This window comes from Musca autumnalis, unplaced genomic scaffold, assembly GCF_047663935.1.
Source record: "Musca autumnalis isolate F117 unplaced genomic scaffold, ASM4766393v1 scaffold_3, whole genome shotgun sequence".
NCBI lineage: Eukaryota > Metazoa > Arthropoda > Insecta > Diptera > Muscidae > Musca > Musca autumnalis.
Window position 1 is genome coordinate 115,246,519 of NW_027411866.1, and position 15,587 is coordinate 115,262,105.

Consider the following 15,587-nt stretch of genomic DNA (forward strand, 5'->3'; position numbering starts at 1 on the left):
GTCTATATATATAAAAATGGTCAACTTCCAATAAATAAACTTTATTAAAAATAAAAACTAAAAAAATTGGTAAAAATATTAAATTAAAAAAAAAATAAGAATTTCTTTTCAAAAAATTTAAAATTGGTTCAAAAATTAAATAAAGCTCCTTAGGTTTTCATTAAATTCATATAAAAACTCATATACATAAAAAATGTCGATTTGTGTAAAAAAATTAATTAATATGGGGAAACGGTATGGAAAAAACACACAATTTTTCCCATGTAATTTCAATAAATTTAAACAAGTAAGAACGGCGTTAAGTGCGGCCCGGCTGAACTTGTTACACCCTCCACCACGAGTTGTATTAAAGTAAAAACGAACACCATCAACGAAGACTAAAAACCAAATTTCAGCCATTTCGGTGGAATATTGAGACCACAACCTTCAAAATACCGAAAATTGGGATGTACCGTTTTTTGAGGACAATACGAAGGAGTGGACCTACAAATTTCAGGTCGAAAGCTTTGCGCCCCCAACGAAGACTAAATACCAAATTTCAGCCATTTGGGTGGAATATTGAAACCACAACCTTCAAAATACCGAAAACCGCTAGATACCGTTCTATGGGGGCTGTATTAAGAAGTGGACCTGTACCAATACATTTCAGGGGAAAAGTTTTATACCACCAACGAAGACTAAATACCAAACTTCAGCCATTTCGGAGGAATATTGAGGCCACAACCTTCAACATGCCGAAAATCGGGAGGTACCGTTCTATGGGGCCTTTATTAAGGCGTGGACCTATACCGACAAATTTCAGGTGGATAGTTTTGTACCCCCAACGAAGATTAAATACCAAATTTTAGCCATTTCGGTGTGATAATGAAGCTAAAATCTTCAAAATACTTAACATCGCGCTGTACCATTCTATGGAGGCTATATCAAAACGTGGACCGATATAGCCCATTTGCAATACCAAACATCCTAGGAGTAATAGTATTTTCTGTGCCAAATTACAAAGCTCTATCTTAAAAATTGCGAACTGTGTCTTGATTTCAACAGACGGACGGACAGACGGACGTGGTTATATCGACTTAGAATTTTACCCTGATCAAGAATATATGACGAAAAGTAAAAAAAAAAATTAATACTGCTGAAACCAAGGTTTGCACTATTATAATACGCCATCTATTGCACCAAACCATAAAATATGACTATAGCTGGATCAAATGCAGTGTTTTTTTAACAAAGCTCAAAAATTTGGCTAAAAAGTTAATTTGCGTGGAAGCTATGACCGCGTAAAGCAAAACGTTGAAGCAAACTACATAGTTTTTTTACTTTGTTATTCGATGGGCAGTCAAACCATCGGGATATCTGGCGAAAGTGAAAGAATACAAAATGTATCACTTTTCAAAATCTTCACTGCTTCCACTTTTTATGGATGGCGACATTTTGAAGTCAGATTTTAGGTGTTTTTGTATTTTTGACCTATTTTTTGGGTACAGTATTTACAATATCCTTTTGATTGTGCTGGAACCCAAGATATTTTAGTTTTTTGAAGGTCCGGATCATATAAATCATAGATCGTGAAAATCCATCCAATAGAATTGCGAATAAAGCTACTGCAAAAACAGAAAAATATGCGAAAAATGTTTTTGAAAATATCGCGGATTAATTGCATTTTCTGTGGATTGTTTCCATCTCAATGAAGAAACTGACACATCACTCGCGTTTTTGCGAAAACAGAGGTTTAAAAAATTTAGTGACATGGAGCTGTATCCGATTTATCCCAAAAATAGTCAGTGATGCTACATTCACGGTTCTTGATGGATTTTATCGAAATAGGTTTAAATCGATGTATTTTTTCATGGTTGATAGTGAAATCGGATGAGCATAAAAAGTCTATGCAGTTTGTGCAAATTATAAACGGTATACAGTTTTTTGCACACTAAACTGCAGACGATGCTACATCTTAGCATCAAAAAAGTAAATCCTAGCAAATGTGTACAAATTAAAAGAGAATTAGTCCGTGTATTGGTAAACCGCATGCGCATCAAGTGATTTTGAGGATTTAACGATTTACACGCATTTCAAAATGAAAATTACCCGATACAGTTTTATTTCAAGATTGTACCCCATATAAAGGAACCCAAAATTTATTTGAACGTTCTCCATATCTTCTCCTAGATGTTAGCGTATATTCGAGAAGTGAATAGAATAAGAAATATTATTTTTTACGTGAACTTTAACTAAAACAAATAAATTTATTTTTAAACAAAATAAATTTGAAAAAATATTTTCTCATACAAAAATTTTATAAATTTCCTCAATATCTTTTTTTTTTTTGCTATAATATGCAAACCGCTAAACAGATTTGTATAGTTTTGGATTCATTTGAAACATCGCAATGTTTAAATTTCGTATATATTTTACATATTTTATTAAAACTATTTGTAAACAACGAGTATTTTTCAACTCTTTCTTAATATCCGCGAAAATTTACAAATTTTTCACTAAAGTTATGGTACCTCAGTAAACTATAGTATATATAAAGCCATAAATTAACAATGTTTCTCAATATAATTAATATCGTTTTTATAAGATTTTTTCTTATAATCAAAATTGAAACCGCCATTACTTTTGCGCGCAATAACCAAGTATATCGAACAGATTTGAGAATGGGTATTTTTTCTCAATCAATGCACCAAGAATCTTTTATGTACATAGCTTCAAAAATTTTTTATTTTTTTTTTCAAATGGAATATTAAATAATTTTGACTTTTCCTCATTTATACTTTGTAGAGTCTCCGATGAATATTTCGATGTGTTACAAACTGAATGGCAAATTTAATTATACCCTACATATTATGATGGAGGGTATAAAAAGTGTTAAACGGACGGAACGGTGCGGGTACAAAAGTATATATGGGCTGAAAGAGGGCACTCTCAGGTATCTTTCTGTGAATACCGAAACTTGTTCCGAACTGTTCCCTAAAAGATGTAGAACATCAGTAAATTTGGAATTTTACTAAAATTAAGCACTGAATTTAAAATAAAATAACTTACTACTTGTAAACGCTACGATAATCTATTGAAACGTTTCTTCAAGGCAACAATCCTTTGGTTTCCTTTTTTCAAAATGTTTACTATCCTTATCTGAAATAAAAATCAACAATCGGTGACAAGAAAAAAATTGCGCTGTCGTAACAAGGTCCGCAAGAAGAACTTGCTGCAAAAAATGTCAAAAATGATCCAACACGAGCTGATTTCCAAATTTTGTGTGGGAGGTACACGAAGGAATTACACCGAATTAGTCAATATTCAAGCTTCATCTATGCCTGGAAGTAATATTAGCATACATAACGCCTAGACATTGCACATGAATGAAAAAATGCGACTTTCACATTTAGGAGGAATTTCATATACTTCCTTGAAGTTAAGTACCGAATTTTAGGTTTACTTGGTGGATCGAAGGCTCGAAAATAACAACAAAACCTGATTACCTTAAAATAAGAAATTTAGTCGATATGCATTATTAATTATGTTGTGATTTTGAGCCATACCACAGTTAGCGGTGTTTACTAATTGGAATAAATAGATGTGTTCACATAAAATCTATGATAAATTTACATTATTGAGATAAGTTTATATTCCCGTTCAGAATAATTGGGATGCCTTAAGACATAACGACATATATAAAGTACATAATTGAAGTATATTACCTCAAATATTAGGTTAAATCGGAGATATATTGTTTCAAAACGCTAAATACAGGAAAATAGCGTAAACTCCGTCAAATATTTAAGGAATTTGGTTGCGAAAAGTGTCTAGATTCACGATAAGATTTAAGTTTCTCTTTCAAGCTATAAATATACCAATATAAGGTCACTCTACGCTGAAGACGCAATGAAAACCCCTCGAAATATTGAGTCTGGCAGAAACACGTCGAAACAAAAACAGGGACGTCACTTTTAACACGTTTTAGTGTCCATTTTGAAAAATTATGTTAGGGGGTACGAAGACTTTTGTGGTGTCGAAATATCAACCCTTTTCGGTTTTGGCGTAATAAATCCGTTATGATTCATCAAAATACACTCTTCTTTCGAAATTTTAATAAAGGTCTGTTGTAGCCAACATCCCAACATTGTTACAATTTACATCTTCATTTTATCATCGTGTTTTTACATCGATTAAGGAAAATGTTGTAGGGGTACGAAGACATTTGTGGCACACTGTATGTACATTAGGGTTATGGCTTTTCGACATATTTTTCTCAAAAATTAATTCCAGTAGCACGAATGAATGAACTTTTGCCTACTAATCACTAAAATAACGCTTGTTCCATTAAAATAAAAAAACAGTTCACGCACAAATCGATTTTAGAAAAAATATTTTTTTGAAAAAAATATTGAATATTTAAAAAGATCATAACAAACCACTTTTAAAAATGTTAAATATTTTTGTTGTTGTTAAAAAATCATATTTTTAAAAAATAGCGTTTTCGTCATTTTTATAATTCTCAAAATTAAAGAAAATCAGTGAGAAATAAATATTATGTCAGTTTGGATATCTCATGTGGCTCTAAATTTGATTTTCAATTATATATCTGCTTACAATGACTTCAAAAAATTGATAAATTCAAATTTTATAATCATTTTGTGCGTAAGGGTTTTTCGCCGAATCATCTTATAATTAAGATTTTATGTAATCTTATGTAGAAACTCATCACGCTATGATAAAAAAGTCATAACCCCAATTTACATTTATGACAAATTTTGTTACTCACTCCGAGAGTTGTCGTGCGCATCATTTAAGCGAAAATTGTTGGACTGTTGTGAGGGAGGTGCCGATAGGAGTGGGTCGATATGGCCTATCTTCGAAGTGTGGATAAAATATACCCAAAATTTGAACCAAATCGGCTGATTGTAAAGTGTTGTCGTGCGCACCAGCCAGACATACAGATGGACGGACATGGCTAAATCGACTCCACATTGTATGAAACAGATTTCGTCCAAACATACTTGGGGTCTAAAACCGTTGAACACTGGTCGAAACTATTGATCTAGCGGGGCAAAAGTAAAAAAAATCGAAGTATAAAATTGCGAAATGTTTTCACACTCTGCTGACTAAAATTTTGTTTTTACCTTTTTGTTGTTGTAAATATTCACTGTCAAGTGCAAGAAATTTTTATGAATCTGATTTTAACAAAATTGTTGCTAAAAACCTTTTTAATTGTTAAATAAATTCGTAATAAAACTAAACAAAGTTTATTTTTAATTGATAGGGGAGGGTGTAAGTTAAATTTAAAAAAAATGTTTGGGGCCTGAAGTTACATAGTTATATAGCAATAAATTTTCAAAAATTTAATTTTTTTTAGTTTTTAGTGCAATATACTTTTGTTGAATGGAGCGTAACTACAAAGGTTAAATTTAAGTCCATTTTTTTTACTAATTAATTTGGACTTCCTAGATTCCGAATAACCAAAATTTTGCTGCAAATATCTTCAAATCTTGCTGAAAAATGGTCTTGAAAAATAGCTTAAATCCTCAAAATACCCAAAATCTGTCGGTACAGTTATATGGGGGCTATATCAAAATGTAGACCTATGTTCGCAATTGGTGGAGAAGGTGTATAACCAACGAGAACCTCCTATGTCAAAATTCAGCTTATTTGGTCTGAAAATGTAGACAAAATCCTAACAATACGGAATATTGGGAGGTACCGTTATATGAGGACAATATCAAAACGTAGACCTATGCCCACAAGTTTTGGTGGAGAATGTTTGTGCCCACTGGGAACCCCAAATACCAAATTACACCTAATTTGGCCGGAAAATGTAGCTTTAAACCCCCAAAATACTGAAAATCGGGAGGTACCTTAAAAGGGGTCTATACCCAAACGTGGACCAATGTCCACAAATTTTGGTGGAAAGGTGTAGTGATCATTAGAAACCCTAAGTACCAAATTACAACTAATTTGGAAGGAAATGGTTGCTTAAATCCCCAAAATACCGAATATCAGACGGTACCGTTATATGGGGGCTATACCAAAATATTAGCCGATGTTGCTCATGTTTAGTCCACTATTACCCACGGACACAGACTGAGTTTGTGCAAAATTTCAGAAAGATATCTCTATTCGTTTCCAAGTTAATAATTTCGCGCCGCTAGATCAGTGATTTCGACCACTATGCGTTGTTTACATTTGGTAGATTTTTGGTCGCATCAAAGTGAAAAGTCCAAAGGAAATATTCCTGTTCGCTCTGAATATGTAAGTTTCACGAAAATTTTTTTTCAAATTTAATTGATATACATTTGAAGCAAATATTACACTTCACAGAGCCATGTAAGGTATTGATTACAGACGAGGGTCAGGGGAAATTTTGCAAGCCTTTTTAATCCACATTTTAACGAGTAAATTTAAAAAAAAAACTGTTTTTTATACGAAATGGTAGTTATTTGATTTAAAAATCACTGAAGCATTAACTCATTGCTAAAATTAAAGTACATAACACACACACAAATGTAAAAAAAAAAAGATTTTAATTCACAACGCAATGATCCCCACGAACTGGGGGTCCGTCCACATTGGAAAAGGTAGCCGTAGTAAAGGCGGCAATTGTAACAATGACTGTTGATGGTTGATTATTTAGGTTTATTTGTTATATTGTTGTTGCTGTTATTATTTTACTTGTTGTCGATGTTATTGTTGAGACTTTTTATTTAACTTTATTTTTTTTTTATAATTAACATTCATTAAAGTGTTGAAAAATCATAAAATTATTGAGAGTACTTTTTTAAACAGCAACCAAATCATGCACAAACCACAATTGCCAAGAGGAGTAAACAGAGATCATGGGAGCTGAGAGTATTCTGCATTAAAATTCACGGTTCCCTTAGCTAAACCTTATATTACAACAACAATAACAGAAAACAAGAGTTGTAGCTTTACACAGGCTTGGCGCAGAATGGTGTGGATAGTTTTTTCGAATTACAATTAGAACCCTTAACACAACCCTGTCTTCCTCCCTCCAACAAGAAAACAGCACATGTTGTGACATGTGCCCCTTTACAAGTGGCTCCCTTTAAGGGAGCCTAATTGAGAGAGACAGTGGGAACAAACAAATCAAGTCCTATTATATTGCAAATTTTAACAATTGTTAACGAAAACAGTAACACTTTTACTTAATTCACACATGTACACACCTTTTTTGTTATATTTTTCTTAATAAAAGCAAATTGTTACTTATGTATTTTTTTCACACGATTTATTCGCGTCCCTCTTTTTAATTGAAAGTGGGGTGTTTGCAAAAGTGCAACTTTCTTTTAACGTTTGACAACAAAAGCACAAACTTTGCACAACAGGTTTTAAACAATTGATTGCTCCCGTTTTCTTGATTTCCTTCAAACAATAAATTTTTCTATATTTCTTATTTTTTATTTGTTAATTTCTTTTTTTCAAATATTTTGATAAACAAAAAAGAACACAAAGCATTTAACTTCACAACATTAATATAACGTTTTTATATCACGATTGATGTTTACCGGGGGGGTTTCTCACAAAAATCAATCGATCGTTTTACTTCGTTATTTCGGTGTTTAACTTTCGCGCAAACCTTTACCGCACGTATGTATCGAATGGAAACTCGTCATAAACTGATAAAGTAACTGCCACAAACAAAACACCGATGTGCCGCTCACTGTAACTTTGGCAACAACAACAAAACAGCCCCACTATCACCGTCTCCACAAAACAAGAGAGCGTGTTAGGTGGTAAACAAAACGGTCAACGAAAATAACAGTCAAAGGAAATGACAAAAAATCAAACAATAACAAAGTGTTGCCATATCTTTGTAAGCGACTGATTGTGCTTTTTACAATGAACTGTCAGTTATGTGGTGTTGCCAACGACATGATATTTTTAAATATTTTAACGTGATCGGAAGGTTAGTCGTAGTGATATGTAGTTCGATAATTTAAGCGGGAATTTTTGACGTATAGAAAAAGTTTAAAAGCTTATAGTACGGTTACATTAGAGTTTTTTGCCGGGTTAACCCACTTCATGAGGATTTATTTGACGTTTGCGCTATGGAATTGACATTTGAAATCCAAACCCACTGGGTTAATCCGGTTAAGTGTAACCGGGGTATTAAGCCCTATACACATCCAACGTTTCAGCAAAGTTGGAAGTCATTTCTGATAGAAGAATAAAAGAGCAAGGGCAACATAGATTGAGTTTTTCTTTATTCTTCTAGCAGAAATGACACCCATTTTTGACAGTATTTATACATTTTACGTTAAATAAATCAAGATAGAACAGTGTAGCATGAAACTAAACAACTAAAACAAGTAGTTCTGTCGTTTATTGAGAGACCCTAAACTTGTCTGTGTGACGTAGGCGTCCAGACAACTGCAGAAAAAGTTGTAAAATTATAAATGAAAATTTCCATGAAATTATGCGTTCTTAAGCTGGTTACACACCACCATTCAAAACTGGCAGTCAACGTACTTTAAAGGCAAATAAAAAACCTATGTCCAGCTAAAAATGTTTGAAATATCATATGTAACGTATTATTTAAGCTGAAAACACATCCAACGTTTGGGTAGTTTTGTGTTGGGCGTTGAGAAAAAACAACAACAACAGGGCGACGCCGACACCAAAGACCAGTGTTGATCTTTTTACCGGCATATATTTCAAATGAATTTAGCTGAAAACACATACAACGTTTGAGTAAAGTTTTGTGTCGTTTTGGCCGTTTTTACACTATTGGGCATGATGTCAAAAAATTCAAATTCATTTGAAATATATGCCGGCAAACACATCAACGCCGGACTTTGATGTCGGGGTCGCCCTGTTGTTGTTGTTTTTTGTCAACGCCCAACGCAAAAATTTACTCAAACTTTGTATGTGCTTTCAGCTTTTGAATTTTTCGGCAACATGCCCATCAGTGTAAAAACGGCCAAAAACGACACAAAACTTTACGCAATCGTTGGATGTGTTTTCAGGTTCATTCAGCTAGACTTTGGTATTGACGGAATAGACCTCGATGACTGCCAGTATTAGCTGTGTCTGGTTACCCTAAAATTTGTAACAATTTGTACCAACTGTTGCTGGAAGTCGTCTGTTAACACAAAAAACCAGCAGAGAGAGACATTTTGACAGTTCTTTCACTGAGAGCTTGCAAATTCTTGCTGGACTAATTTCTTCTAGCAAGCACTTGCAAGCTCTTCTTCTTCCTGAAAACAATCAATCAACTGTTTTTAGTTTTTTGTTGATTTATGTTTGTGAACATCCACAATTTTATTGTGGAAATAACATAGTCTAATTGTATTGTTTTATGGAGAACAAATTTGTAAAGTGGAAAAATACTTTTTTGTTTCATTTTCTTTTTTATTTTTAATAAAATACAACGTGTTTGCTTCCTTTGTTGGCGGACAAGTTGTTCTGTTTTGGCAAGTCAGCTGATTGCTTGCTGGGAAGGTGTCTGTTTACTTTTTACAATTTTCTAGCAAAAGAGAATAAAAACCCCTTATTCTCAGAGAAAGTTTTTGCTGGACAATTCTTGCTGGGAAAGTAACCAGACAGACTTTTTGTTGGTCAATGTATACTATGCTTTAAGCGGGGTACAAGCGATCAGTATTGACTGACAGCTTTGCTCAAATAATCGGTTGCTTGCCAGTGTGGCCGGCCGTTCATTTTCGTCATTTATCAGGAAACCACATAAAATTTTGTGGATGCTGGACAGTCAACTGTTGGTTGTTTGCTGGTTGAATTGTATGTAAATATCATATAACAAGTAAAAAAGTATCAGTCGGCTTTGCCGACAGAGATATACCCTCAGTCTGTGGGGAGTGAAACACTTTTTTCCAAAAAAAAAACGTACATATGTATTTATTTTGGTTTCCAAAATGTTGGTCGTACCATGGTACAATAATTTGGAAGGTAGGTCAGGTTCGAACAAATTGTGAAAAACAAGGCCTGGGTGTATTTGCTTATTCTGTCAGGATTGCCATAACTGAATATGCAACAGGTTGTACTGTTTATTTGATATTTTAGATCATTAACTAAAAACGCGAAAAATGAATGGGAGGATAAGTTTTCTTTACAGAGTCAGCTTCTCTATATGTTCAAAAGTTTGTTTTATCACAATGTTGTAATAAATACAAATAATAAATGTTGTAATAACAGTTTTCATTTCGACTGAATTATAATATGTATAAAATATTTTGTCATATTTTTCAAAACCATAAACATACATACACAATTTGTGTAATTTGTGTTTACTGATTTGAAAGAATAAAGCTGAAAACAGATACAACGTTTGATTAAAGTTTTGCGTTGGGCTTCGAGAAAAAAACAACAACAACAGGGCGACGACGACACCAAAGTCCAGCGTTTATCTGTTTGTCGGCATATATTTCAAATGAATTTGAATTTTTCGGCATCATGCCCAACAGTGTAAAAACGGCCAAAACGACACAAAACTTTATCCAAACGTTGTATGTTTCCAGCTTAAGGAAACCAATAGAAAAAAATTGTAATCAGCTGTTTGCTATGCCCTACCTTGTAATGATTCTACCATGGGTCGTACGACAAAAATATGGATTAGATTAAAGTTCAACAATTTGCGGGGATATCGATAGATAGGGCTATTGTACCATACTTGCTACGAAATACATAATATCGCTGTAAACAGGGCCACTAGGAAAACCTTCGGTAAAAATTTCCAAAGAATCCTCGAACGGACCCTAACAGCGTGTTTTTGTAAAAAGTTTTTGCCCATTCGTTCGTCGATTTCATGAACGAAGGTACAATTTAGTTTTCATAGCGGTTGACGTTTGTATTCGTGTGACAAACAAATGAAAGCTTTTTATTATCGTAATTTTTTGGTTTTCGTAACAAAATCAGACGAACGAATACGTCAAAAATAAACGAATGAAAAATAAATAATTTGAGTAATAAATGGCACAAAACACACGAAAACTGGAAGGGAATGTAATTTTATTTATTTCCATAGTCCCGGTCCACACTGGAGTGATTTCAATGAAAAAATTTCATGAAATTATGCGTCTCTAGATCGACTTCCATAGTAGAGAAAAATCTTAAAATTGCTGCAGTGAGGAATTGGATTTAAGAACGCCTAATTTCATGAAATTTTTTAATGAAATTCACGCTAGTGTGGACCGGGACATAGAAGCACACGCGTATATGTACATCCGTTTCTTCATATTATCACAATTATTTTTGGACAAATTTGATTACATTTTTTTCTTATTTTTTGTTTGTCATCTGTTTATCGGGGTTGCCATCAAGTAACACATTTTACGCGCAGTAGTGCGATTCTCTAACACATTTTTTGAATTACCGACAAAAATCGGTAAAATTCAAATGATTATAATTTCGGTAATTAACGATATTTTTCGGTAAGTTTGCGACGAATAAAAATAAGTCGTAATGTTCTACCAATAGCAAGAGTGTTGTCAAATTTTATTTCAACTTTTCATTCATAATTTTGCGTTTTAATTTTAACGATTTTTGTCGGTAACTCAAAAAATGGGTTAGAGAATCGAACTACATATGCCTATGCAAAATTCACAAAATAAGTATCATGAAAACCCTGAAATATAAAAGCTTTTATGAAATAGACGAAAGCTTTTAGATAAAAACGAATGATTCGTAAAATTTTACAAGAACCAAATTTTGAAGGTATACGTTTTAGTACGAACGGTTCGTGTGACAGGCAAGCATTTTTACAAAAACACGCTGTTAAGCTGAAAACACATACACCGTTTGGGTAAAGTTTTGTGTCGTTTTGGCCCTTTTTACACTGTTGGGCATGATGCCGAAAAATTCAAATTCATTTGAAATAGGCATTAAATTATTTAAACTGTATTCCTAATGGTTATTTATTGGAATTTAGTACATCAAAAAGGAATTTTAAACAATTTTTAATGGAAATGTGAATTGAAACTTTGTAAAAAAGAAAATAATAAATTGTAATCCTCATAGTCTGTAAGAACTTTGTTCATTAGACTTAAATAAATAAATATATGCCGACAAACAGATAAACCCTGGACTTTGGTGTCGGCGTAACCCTGTTGTTGTTGTTTTTTGTCAACGCCCAACGCAAAACTTTACTCAAACGTTGTATGTGTTTTCAGCTTTAACCACACAAAAATGTTGAACATTTGTGTGAGTGGTACCCCAAGGTTGCTGCGTTTATGAGATATCGCGCGTACCATTTTAGGGAATATTTTCGAGCTTTTATGGGGGAAGTACCGGAAGAAGTGGACCTATAAGCACCACCTTCGAATTTCATCTAATATTCGAAGAAATATTACGATATCCAAAGTGCGGACGAACTCAGTATTCGGTTCGAGCTCTCCAGCCACTACATATGTTGCCATAGCGGTTTTTTACAACTTCTGTTTTCTCAAGAAGTATGGACTTGCCCCTGAAAAAAACTTTTACTGCCGTAATTGAGGCAGCGAATGCAAGAAGCTTCAACAAAAATCAATGTGATTCGAGAGCAGTCTTAAAGTGAATTTAACCGAAATTTTGTGTGGGAGATACCCGAAGGAGTGGACTAATATAGTCCATATTCGAACCTGATCTACATTTGGTATACATATTAGGATGCGCACAATTTTCGCGAACATTTTTGAACTTTTGTGGGGGAGGTAACTGAAGGGATGGACCGATATGGCTTATTTCGAACTTAAACTAAGTTTAAACAAAATATTACAAAGGTCAAATTTTGGAGCGAATCGGCAGATCCGTTCGGTAATTATCTTGCGCTCCAATCAGTACACATATTGTCATAGGGGGTTTTTGCACCATTTAAGGCTATTTTCTCAAGAAGTATGGACTTGCCCCTGATGGAACTTGTACCGTCGTATGGGGGGGGAGTGAATACAAGTTGTTACAACAAAAATCTAAGCGATTCGAGAGCAGGTCCTATACTGAACATTTCCGAAATTTTGTGTGGTAGGTTGTTTTTGCTCTGTTCCTTTACGTGCCTGAGGTTACCATTTCTTACCATTTTTAACCTGTAAAGTGTTCCCCTACTTTTAATAGCATACAATTTATATGATAGCAGTTTACCACTTTTACCATTTTCTGCCACTGTTTACATTTTTAAAAGTAAAGGAACAGACCATTTAAAGCAAACACAAAGTCAATAATGCCATGAAAACCAAAGTTTAGATGTTTTTCGTTCGCAATAATTTTCTTTCGACATAGTGAAACAGGCCCTTAATGTTTTTCTACATGCTGTCATAATAAAACCAAATTGACGTAGTAGTGAATGTAAAAAAGGAATAAACGAGATGATTCCGTGGATGATGCAAACAAAAAGAACAAAGCAAATTTGTCTATTATGCTGATGGAAAATTATGTTGAAAATTTTTCGATGTTTAATTTTAATGTACCATGGTCAGGGGTTTTTAATACGATAATATCGATAGACAAAACTATTAAAGCGATGCCGCATCTCTGCGCGGCTGAATGTGCGCTGAAACACGATTTTCGTATACTTTGACTTAATGCCGGAAGAAGATGCAACTTAAAGTATTAAGCCAGAAATCCTGTTATGAGGCGAGGCCTTTAGCGTTCTAAGCCACCATCAACATGTCAAAGATTCCGATGACAAATATTAGGTCTGTATGATAACCCAAAAGTTTGTGCAAATTTGCACAAACTTTTACAAAATGCTGTTCGATAACAAAGTAAAAGAGAGAGAATTTGGAGACAATTGTGAGAGAATATTGGAGAGATTTGGAGACTTTTGTTTACAAGTTTTTGCAAGGAAAATTTTTCTTGTAAGAATTTGCAAGTTTGATCAGCTGATTTAAATATGAATGGTTTGTGGCGGACTTCTTGGCAAAAACATAAACAAACGTTTGGCTATAAAAATAAATAGATATAAAAAGGGGAAAAATATGAAAAAATTATGGAAAACGGTAATGTAAGTAAAATAACTTATTTTGTAGTTTGTGGTGACTATTTTTTTATTTTAAAGGTATTAAATCTTAGCAAAAGCAGTGCATCCATTGAGTAAGAGAAACACAATGTAGACGGCCAGGTATTCCCAACGATATCAATAAATATATATGTATGCCAAACATCGCACTGCGTTCCAGTATGTTTTATATTTGTGCATTGGAAAGGGAATTATAGTTGTAGAAACACTAAGGGCCTCGTCACAAAAGAGGCAAAAATGATTTCAGCCAGAAAGCCATGCTTCTTATGTACCGGGGCCTTAACACGATAGCCGGATGGAACTCAGTTCCGGATCATTGTCGCAAGTCAAGTCAACGGGTTTGCCTGCATAAGTCAATCGACCACTATCAAATAAGAACGTGGAAGGAGAGCCACTATATTTGAAGGCACAAGCTACAACACCATTGGATTTTCGTGTTGCCCTATCTCACAAACTATTGTCATATTCCAATCCGCATTCTCGCACTCAGAACAAGATGTATGCAAGGCCAGAGAAGATTATTTTCATATCTGTTGACACAAAATCAAATAATATAGCTGTTAAGTGTGTACAAGATTTTATGGATCAAAGAAGAATTTTAAATGGAAAATAAAAAAAATTATAGACACCTTCAATAGTTAAATTGGAACTCCTTTCCTTTACCTGCGGTGGTTTGCCAAAATTTTAGACTAGGGCTTTGTGAAACTTTGGAGGCCCATATCTTGGGAAGTATACATTTCCGCAACAAAAGCAATACATCGTTGGATTCGGTGTAAAAAGTACTATCTGTGGTATTTTTTTTTTAATAATTTTCTGCGTTGGTTTGTCAACATTATAGACTAGGGCCGTTGTGGAACCTATATCTCGGGAAGTATACATTTCCGCAACAAAAGCAATAAATGGTTGGAATCGGGATAAAAAGCACTATCTGTGGTAATTTTTTCATAATTTTCTGAGGTGGGTCGGTAAAAGAAAGATAAGCCGTTCAATTTAATCTTTTCCGCCAACTACTTGTTTATTAAATCAGCTGACTTCTTGCAAGTTTTTGCAAATTGCTGTTCGATAACAATCTGCAAATTTTTTGCTACGAGAGAGTATAATTGGTGGAGAGAGGTTACTGAGAACTTGCTGAGTGCTTGCACGTACTTTTTACTTGCGAAGTTATCGTACACACCTATTGATGATCAAAATCTTCTGATACAGAAGGGCAAATACAAATAATAAGCTGCCTTATATGCTTTTTAGATTAGCACAAAAATAGCCCGTTTAGACTAGTCATTTTAAATCGACTCGATTTCTAAATCCAACTTTCAAATCCTAGTTGTTTAGACTAGTCTAAAATGATATAAGATGCCAGTCAGCTGATCTTTGTTTACGTATACATAAGCGAATTTGCAAAAAGAATTGCTTGAAAATTAAAAATGGAATGGAATACTCCAAAAAATAATTTGACAAATTGCTATTAAATATGTTGTTTACAATTTATAGTAAATTAAAACTACATCCATTTTATTTGTATTTAATATTTTTTCTATTTTTCCGCTTCTGTTTGTTTTTGTGTGTTTGTGTTTACAGTTATTTGAAAAATGTAAATAATAGGGTTATGACCTTTTTACAACCTCAC

At 33.7% G+C, this 15,587-nt stretch overlaps 1 protein-coding gene across 10 annotated transcripts in view; it reads right to left on the bottom strand.

Annotated features, from left to right (window-relative positions):
- Nost (Nostrin) overlaps positions 1-7,756 on the bottom strand; it is a 205,149-nt gene extending 197,393 nt beyond the window's left edge. For 3 of the 10 annotated variants that reach the window (XM_073974028.1, XM_073974023.1, XM_073974026.1), the window contains exon 1: positions 7,527-7,639. The gene's annotated coding sequence lies outside the window, so the exon portion shown is untranslated. Of the gene's footprint in view, positions 1-7,187 lie in introns of all 10 variants that reach the window. The other 7 variants (XM_073974022.1, XM_073974024.1, XM_073974019.1 and 4 more) reach the window with 5 other exon arrangements.
- Positions 7,757-15,587: the final 7,831 nt, after the last annotated feature.